Genomic DNA, 9,344 nt, shown 5'->3' with positions numbered 1-9,344 from the left:
TAGCGGTGGTTGGTGATAATGAGGGTAGAGGTGTATATAGTGGTGGGTGTGATAATGAGTAGAGGTATATAGGGTGGTTGGTGATAATGAGGGTAGAGGTGTATATAGTGTATATAGTGGTGGTTGGTGATAATGAGGGATATAGAGGTGTATATAGCGGTGGTTGGTGATAATGAGGGTAGAGGTGTATATAGTGGTGGTTGGTGATAATGAGGGTAGAGGTGTATATGGTGGTGGTTGGTGATAATGAGGTATATAGAGGTGTATATAGTGGTGATTGGTGATAATGAGGGTAGAGGTGTATATAGTGTTTGTATAATGAGGGTAGAGGTGTATATAGTGTATATAGTGGTTGGTGATTATGAGGTAGAGGTGTATATAGTGGTGGTTGGTGATAATGAGGGTAGAGGTGTATATAGTGGTGGTTGGTGATAATGAGGGTAGAGGTGTATATAGTGAGTGGTTGGTGATAATGAGGGTAGAGGTGTATATAGTGTATATAGTGGTGGGTGGTGATAATGAGGTATATAGAGGTGTATATAGTGGTGGTTGGTGATAATGAGGGTAGAGGTGTATATAGTGGTGGTTGGTGATAATGAGGGTAGAGGTGTATATAGTGTATATAGCAGTGGTTGGTGATAATGAGGGTAGAGGTGTATATAGTGGTGGTTGGTGATAATGAGGGTAGAGGTGTATATAGTGGTGGTTGGTGATAATGAGGGTAGAGGTGTATATAGTGTATATAGTGGTGGTTGGTGATAATGAGGTATATAGAGGTGTATATAGTGGTGGTTGGTGATAATGAGGGTAGAGGTGTATATAGTGGTGGTTGGTGATAATGAGGGTAGAGGTGTATATAGTGTATATAGTGGTGGTTGGTGATAATGAGGGTAGAGGTGTATATAGTGGTGGTTGGTGATAATGAGGGTAGAGGTGTATATAGTGGTGGTTGGTGATAATGAGGGTAGAGAGTGTATATAGTGTTATATAAGCGGTGGTTGGTGATAATGAGGGTAGAGGTGTATATAGTGGTGGTTGGTGATAATGAGGGTAGAGGTGTATATAGTGGTGGTTGGTGATAATGAGGGTAGAGGTGTATATAGTGGTGGTTGGTGATAATGAGGGTAGAGGTGTATATAGTGTATAGTGGTGTGGTGATAATGAGGTATAGAGGTGTATATAGTGGTGGTTGGTGACAATGAGGGTAGAGGTGTATATAGTGGTGGTTGGTGATAATGAGGGTAGAGGTGTATATAGTGTATATGCGGTGGTTGGTGATAATGAGGGTAGAGGTGTATATAGTGGTGGTTGGTGATAATGAGGGTAGAGGTGTATATAGTGTTTAGTGGTGGTTGGTGATAATGAGGGTAGAGGTGTATATAGTGGTGGTTGGTGATAATGAGGGTAGAGGTGTATATAGTGGTGGTTGGTGATAATGAGGGTAGAGGTGTATATAGTGTATATAGCGGTGGTTGGTGATAATGAGGGTAGAGGTGTATATAGTGTGGTGTTTAGGTTGTATATAGTGGTGGTTGGTGATAATGAGGGTAGAGGTGTATATAGTGGTGGTTGGTGATATTGAGGGTAGAGGTGTATATAGTGTATATGTGGTGGTTGGTGATAATGAGGGTAGAGGTGTATATAGTGGTGGTTGGTGATAATGAGGGTAGAGGTGTATATAGTGTATATAGTGGTGGGTGGTGATAATGAGCTATATAGAGGTGTATATAGTGGTGGTTGGTGATAATGAGGGTAGAGGTGTATATAGTGGTGGTTGGTGATAATGAGGGTAGAGGTGTATATAGTGTATATAGCGGTGGTTAGTGATAATGAGGGTAGAGGTGTATATAGTGGTGGTTGGTGATAATGAGGGTAGAGGTGTATATAGTGGTGGTTGGTGATAATGAGGGTAGAGGTGTATATAGTGTATATAGCGGTGGTTGGTGATAATGAGGGTAGAGGTGTATATAGTGGTGGTTGGTGATAATGAGGGTAGAGGTGTATATAGTGGTGGTTGGTGATAATGAGGGTAGAGGTGTATATAGTGTATATAGTGGTGGTTGGTGATAATGAGGGTAGAGGTGTATATAGTGGTGGTTGGTGATAATGAGGTATATAGAGGTGTATATAGTGGTGGGTGGTGATAATGAGGTATATAGAGGTGTATATAGTGGTGGGTGGTGATAATGAGGTATATAGGAGATGGATATAGTGGTGGGTGGTGATAATGAGGTATATAGAGGTGTATATAGTGGTGGGTGGTGATAATGAGGTATATAGAGGTGTATATAGTGGTGGGTGGTGATAATGAGGTATATAGAGGTGTATATAGTGGTGGGTGGTGATAATGAGGTATATAGAGGTGTATATAGTGGTGGGTGGTGATAATGAGGTATATAGAGGTGTATATAGTGGTGGGTGGTGATAATGAGGTATATAGGAGATGGATATAGTGGTGGGTGGTGATAATGAGGTATATAGAGGTGTATATAGTGTTGGGTGGTGATAATGAGGTATATAGAGGTGTATATAGTGGTGGGTGGTGATAATGAGGTATATAGAGGTGTATATAGTGGTGGGTGGTGATAATGAGGTATATAGAGGTGTATATAGTGTTGGTTGGTGATAATGAGGTATATAGAGGTGTATATAGTGGATGTTACCTGGTGGGTGGTGATAATGAGGTATATAGAGGTGCATATAGTGGTGGGTGGTGATAATGAGGTATATAGAGGTGTATATAGTGGTGGTTGGTGATGAGGTATATAGAGGTGTATATAGTGGTGGGTGGTGATAATGAGGTATATAGGAGGTGTATATAGTGGATGTTACCTGGTGGTTGCTGATAATGAGGGTTGCATCAGCCACGTTGAGGTTAACAGCTTTCCACTCCTCTCTACTGGAAGAACCAATCAGACTGTCTATCGCCCGTTCACTATGTCCATACCTAGGGGTCACAGGGCAAGGGGTCACAGGACAGGGGTCACAGGGCAGGGGTCACAGGGCAGGGGCCACGGGGCGGGGGTCACAGGGCAGGGGTCACGGGGTCACAGGGCAGGGGTCACAGGGCAGGGGTCACAGGGCAGGGGTCACAGGGCAGGGGTCACGGGGTCACAGGGCAGGGGTCACAGGGTCACAGGACAGGGGTCACAGGGCAGGGGTCACAGGACAGGGGTCACAGGGCAGGGGTCAGTGTGTGTGTGTGTGTGTGTGTGTGTGTGTGTGTGTGTGTGTGTGTGTGTGTGTGTGTGTGTGTGTGTGTGTGTGTGTGTGTGTGTCTCACCTATAGATCTGTCTACTGGCATCATACCCAGATACAGAACCTGGAACCTCTGGACCAACTCTGTCTTTGGAGAGGGGAACTCTGCTGGACAGACAGACAGACAGACAGACAGACAGACAGACAGACAGACAGACAGACAGACAGACAGACAGACGACAGACAGACAACAGACAGACAGACAGACAGACAGACAGACAGACAGCAGTCTTCATTAGGCTACATGACAGACAGACATACAGTTGTAGTCGGAAGTTTACATACACCTTAGCCAAATATATTTAAACTCAGTTTTTCACAATTCCTGATATTAAATCCTAGTAAAAATTCCTGTCTTAGGTCAGTTAGGATCAACACTTTATTTTAAGAATGTGAAATGTCAGAATAATAGTAGAGAGAATTATTTATTTCAGCTTTTATTTCTTTCATCACATTCCCAGTGGGTCAGAAGTTTACATACACTCAATTAGTATTTGGTAGCATTGCCTTTAAATTGTTTAACTTGGGTCAAACGTTTGGGTAGCCTTCCACAAGCTTCCCACAATAAGTTGGGTGAATTTTGGCCCATTCCTCCTGACAGAGCTGGTGTAACTGAGTCAGGTTTGTTGGCCTCCTTGCTCGCACACGCTTTTTCAGTTCTGCCCACAAATGTTCTATAGGATTGAGGTAAGGGCTTTGTGATGGCCACTCCAATACCTTGACTTTGTTGTCCTTAAGCCATTTTGCCACAACTTTGGAAGTATGCTTGGGGTCATTGTTCATTTGGAAGACCCATTTGTGACCAAGCTTTAACTTCCTGACTGATGTCTTGAGATGTTGCTTCAATATATCCACATAATTTTCCTCCCTCATGTTGCCATCTATTTTGTGAAGTGCACCAGTCCCTCCTGCAGCAAAGCACCCCCACAACATGATGCTGCCACCTCCGTGCTTCACGGTTGGGATGGTGTTCTTCAGCTTGCAAGCCTCCCCCTTTTTCCTCCAAACATAACGATGGTCATTATGGCCAAACAGTTCTATTTTTGTTTCATCAGACCAGAGGACATTTCTCCAAAAAGTACAATCTTTGTCCCCATGTGCAGCTGCAAACCGTAGTCTGGCTTTTTTATGGCGGTTTTGGAGCAGTGGCTTCTTCCTTGCTGAGCGGCCTTTCAGGTTATGTCGATATAGGACTCGTTTTACTGTGGATATAGATACTTTTGTACCTGATTCCTCCAGCATCTTCACAAGGTCCTTTGCTGTTGTTCTGGGATTGATTTGCACTTTTCGCACCAAAGTACGTTCATCTCTAGGAGACAGAATGCATCACCTTCCTGAGCGGTATGACGGCTGCTTGGTCCCATGGTGTTTATACTTGCGTACTATTGTTTGTACTGTATGTGATACAGTATATGCGATACACTATACAGTATACGTGATACAGTATATGCGATACAGTATATGTGATACAGTATATGTGATACAGTATACGTGATGCAGTATAGGTGATTACAGTAGAGCAGAGTAGATTACAGTAGTGAAGAGTAGATTACAGTAGAGTAGATTACAGTAGAGCAGAGTAGATTACAGTAGAGTAGATTACAGTAGAGCAGAGTAGATTACATTAGAGTAGATTACAGTAGAGCAGATTACAGTAGAGCAGAGTAGATTACAGTAGAGCAGAGTAGATTACAGTAGAGCAGATTACAGTAGAGCAGATTACAGTAGAGTAGATTACAGTAGAGCAGAGTAGATTACAGTAGAGTGGATTACAGTAGAGCAGAGTAGATTACAGTAGAGCAGAGTAGATTACAGTAGAGCAGATTACAGTAGAGCAGATTACAGTAGAGCAGATTACAGTATAGTAGATTACAGTAGAGCAGAGTAGATTACAGCAGAGCAGATTACAGTAGAGCAGATTACAGTAGAGCAGATTACAGTAGAGCAGAGTAGATTACAGTAGAGCAGATTACAGTAGATTACAGTAGAGTAGATTACAGTAGAGTAGATTACAGTAGAGTAGATTACAGTAGAGCAGATTACAGTAGATTACAGTAGAGTAGATTACAGTAGAGTAGATTACAGCAGAGTAGATTACAGTAGAGCAGATTACAGTAGATTACAGTAGAGTAGATTACAGTAGAGTAGATTACAGTAGAGCATATTACAGTAGAGTAGATTACAGTAGAGTAGATTACAGTAGAGTAGATTACAGTAGAGCATATTACAGTAGAGTAGATTACCTTGTAGTGGGAGGTCTAGTCCTGACTGCATTCTGCCGTGTAGAGACACGCCCTGACAAAGCCCCCTGATAACGCTTTAGCATGCTTACGCTCTGACATGATCTACAGAGAGGAGAGGAGAGGAGAGGAGAGGAGAGGAGAGGAGAGGAGAGGAGGGAGGGAGGGAGAGGAGAGAGAGGAGAGGAGAGGAGAGGAGGGAGGAGGAGGAGAGGAGGAGAGGAGAGGAGAGGAGGGGAGGAGGAGAGGAGAGGAGAGGAGGAGAGGAGAGGAGAGGAGAGGAGAGGAGAGGAGAGGAGAGGAGAGAGAGGGAGGAGAGGAGGAGGGAGGGAGAGGAGAGGAGAGGAGAGGAGAGAGGAGAGGAGAGGAGAGGAGAGGAGAGGAGAGGAGGGGAGGGAGGGGAGAGGAGAGGAGAGGAGAGGAGAGGAGAGGAGAGGAGAGGAGAGGAGAGGAGAGGAGAAAATTAGTTACAACAACCAAGAGCAAGTTTCTCCCTTGAAATAATGTCAAGCTGTCTCCCACCTGGGGAGGGACACCCCCTCTAAGTCTCCTCTACTCAGCTCTACACACAGCAAACCAGGTCAGCCTCTCTCCCTCTCTAAAAGATTTTCCTCTCTGCAACAGACCAATAAATTATGGATAAACTTAGGTTTTGTCTGTCTCTGTCTCTCTCTCTCTCTCTCTCCTCCTCTCTCCCTCCCTCCCCTCCCTCCTCCCTCCGTCTCTCCTCTCATCTGGTTGTAGTAATGTCCATGTACTGTAGTGGCTCTCTGAAATCTGAAATGGAACCCCTATTTCCTGTTTAGTGCACTACTTTTGGAGGCTTTGGTCAAAGGCAGTACACTAGACAGGAACTAGGACACTAGACAGGGACTAGGACACTAGACAGGGACTAGGACACTAGACAGGGACACTAGACAGGGACTAGGACACTAGACAGGGACTAGGACACTAGACAGGGACTAGGACACTAGACAGGGACTAGGACACTAGACAGGGACACCTAGACAGGGACTAGGACACTAGACAGGGACTAGGACACTAGACAGGGACTAGGACACTAGACAGGGACACTAGACAGGGACTAGGACACTCAGACAGGGACACTAGACAGGGACACTAGACAGGGACACTAGACAGGGACACTAGACAGGACACTAGACAGGGACTAGGACACTAGACAGGGACAAGGACACTAGACAGGGACTAGGACACTAGACAGGGAGTAGGACACTAGACAGGGACTAGGACACTAGACAGGGACTAGGACACTAGACAGGAGTTGGACACTAGACAGGGACTAGGACACTAGACAGGGACTAGGACACTAGACAGAACTAGGACACTAGACAGGGACACTAGACAGGGACTAGGACACTAGACAGGGACACTAGACAGGGACTAGGACACTAGACAGGGACACTAGACAGGAACTAGGACACTAGACAGGGACACTAGACAGGGACACTAGACAGGGACTAGGACACTAGACAAGGACACTAGACAGGGACACTAGACAGGGACTAGGACACTAGACAGGGACACTAGACAGGGACTAGGACACTAGACAGGGACACTAGACAGGGACACTAGACAGGGACACTAGACAGGGACACTACACAGGGACACTAGACAGGGACTAATTGACCACAAGAAGCCCAAACAGATATGAACTAAAACATAATCGAACCTTGTTTACGTTTGTATACGATCACGTGTCTCTCTATTAAACACCTGGGAACAGGTTTCCTGGATTAAAACCACTCGGAGCTGATTTCCTGGTGTTTTTACAGTATTTCCCTGTCCAACAAGGATTAAAACCTGGGGCCAAATAAAACCAGCTGCAGGGCCAAACTCGGCCCACGGACCACCAGTTGGAGAACCCTGTTGTAGGCTGCAGGTTTTAGGTTTTAGGGTGTATGGTATAGGGTGTATGGTATAGGGTGTAGGGTATAGGGTATAGAGTGTAGGGTATAGGTTGTAGGGTGTAGAGTGTAGGGTATATGGTATATGGTATAGGTTGTAGGGTGTAGGGTATATGGTATAGGGTATAGAGTGTAGGGTGTAGGGTACAGGGTATAGGGTACAGGGAGTGTAGGGTACAGGGTGTAGGGTACAGGTTGTAGGGTACAGGGTGTAGGGTACAGGGTATAGGGTGTAGGGTATAGGTACAGGGTATAGGGTACAAGGAGTAGGGTATAGGGTATAGGGTACAGGGTATAGGGTGTAGGGTATAGGGAGTAGGGTATAGGGTACAGGGTATAGGGTATAGGGCACAGGGACAGGGAGTAGGGTACAGGGAGTAGGGTATAGGGTACAGGGAGTAGGGTATAGGGTACAGGGTGTAGGGTACAGGGTGTAGGGTACAGGGTATAGGGTACAGGGTATAGGGTATAGGGTACAGGGTACAGGGTATAGGGTACAGGGTGTAGGGTATAGGGTATAGGGTACAGGGTGAAGGGTACAGGGTACAGGGTGAAGGGTACAGGGTATAGGGTACAGGGTATAGGGTATAGGGTACAGGGCACAGGGTATAGGGTACAGGGTCTAGGGTATAGGGTATAGGGTACAGGGTGAAGGGTACAGGGTACAGGGTATAGGGTACAGGGTACAGGGTATAGGGAGTAGGGTATAGGGTACAGGGTGTAGGTTACTCACCCCAGAGCATATGAGGTGGAGGCTGGTAGCGATGGCTTTAGCTGGCGTGGTGGGTACAGGGTACAGGGTGTAGGGTACAGGGTGTTGGGTATAGGGTATAGGGTATAGGGTGTAGGGTATAGGGTACAGGAGTAGGGTACAGGGTATAAGGTATAGGGTATAGGGTACAGGGTATAGGGTGTAGGGTACTCACCCTGGAGCAGATGAGGTGGAGGCTGGTAGCGATGGCTTTAGCTGGCGTGTTGGGTATAGGGTACAGGGTATAGGGTACAGGGTGTAGGGTACAGGGTATAGGGTATAGGGTGTAGGGTACTCACCCTGGAGCAGATGAGGTGGAGGCTGGTAGCCGATGGCTTTAGCTGGCGTGTTGGGTATAGGGTACAGGGTATAGGGTACAGGGTGTAGGGTACAGGGTATAGGGTATAGGGTGTAGGGTACTCACCCTGGAGCAGATGAGGTGGAGGCTGGTAGCGATGGCTTTAGCTGGCGTGTTGGGTATAGGGTACAGGGTATAGGGTACAGGGTGTAGGGTACAGGGTATAGGGTATAGGGTGTAGGGTACTCACCCTGGAGCAGATGAGGTGGAGGCTGGTAGCGATGGCTTTAGCTGGCGTGTTGGGTACAGGGTACAGGGTATAGGGTACAGGGTGTAGGGTACAGGGTATAGGGTATAGGGTGTAGGGTACTCACCCTGGACAGATGAGGTGGAGGCTGGTAGCGATGGCTTTAGCTGGCGTGTTGGGTATAGGGTACAGGGTATAGGGTACAGGGTGCAGGGTACAGGGTATAGGGGTATAGGGTGTAGGGTACTCACCCTGGAGCAGATGAGGTGGAGGCTGGTAGCGATGGCTTTAGCTGGCGTGTTGGGTATAGGGTACAGGGTATAGGGTACAGGGTGTAGGGTACAGGGTATAGGGTATAGGGTGTAGGGTACTCACCCTGGAGCAGATGAGGTGGAGGCTGGTAGCGATGGCTTTAGCTGGCGTGTTGGGTATAGGGTACAGGGTATAGGGTACAGGGTGTAGGGTACAGGGTATAGGGTATAGGGTGTAGGGTACCACCCTGGAGCAGATGAGGTGGAGGCTGGTAGCGATGGCTTTAGCTGGCGTGTTGGGTATAGGGTACAGGGTATAGGGTACAGGGTGTAGGGTACAGGGTATAGGGTATAGGGTGTAGGGTACTCACCC

At 46.6% G+C, this 9,344-nt stretch overlaps 1 pseudogene; it reads right to left on the bottom strand.

Annotated features, from left to right (window-relative positions):
- Positions 1–2,772: 2,772 nt before the first annotated feature.
- LOC123731785 (amyloid beta precursor protein binding family B member 2-like) overlaps positions 2,773–9,344 on the bottom strand; it is a 24,626-nt pseudogene continuing 18,054 nt past the window's right edge.

Source organism: Salmo salar, unplaced genomic scaffold (genome assembly GCF_905237065.1).
Source record: "Salmo salar unplaced genomic scaffold, Ssal_v3.1, whole genome shotgun sequence".
Lineage (NCBI taxonomy): Eukaryota > Metazoa > Chordata > Actinopteri > Salmoniformes > Salmonidae > Salmo > Salmo salar.
Note: the sequence above shows the minus strand (reverse complement) of the source record. Positions and strands in the feature narration are given on the sequence as shown.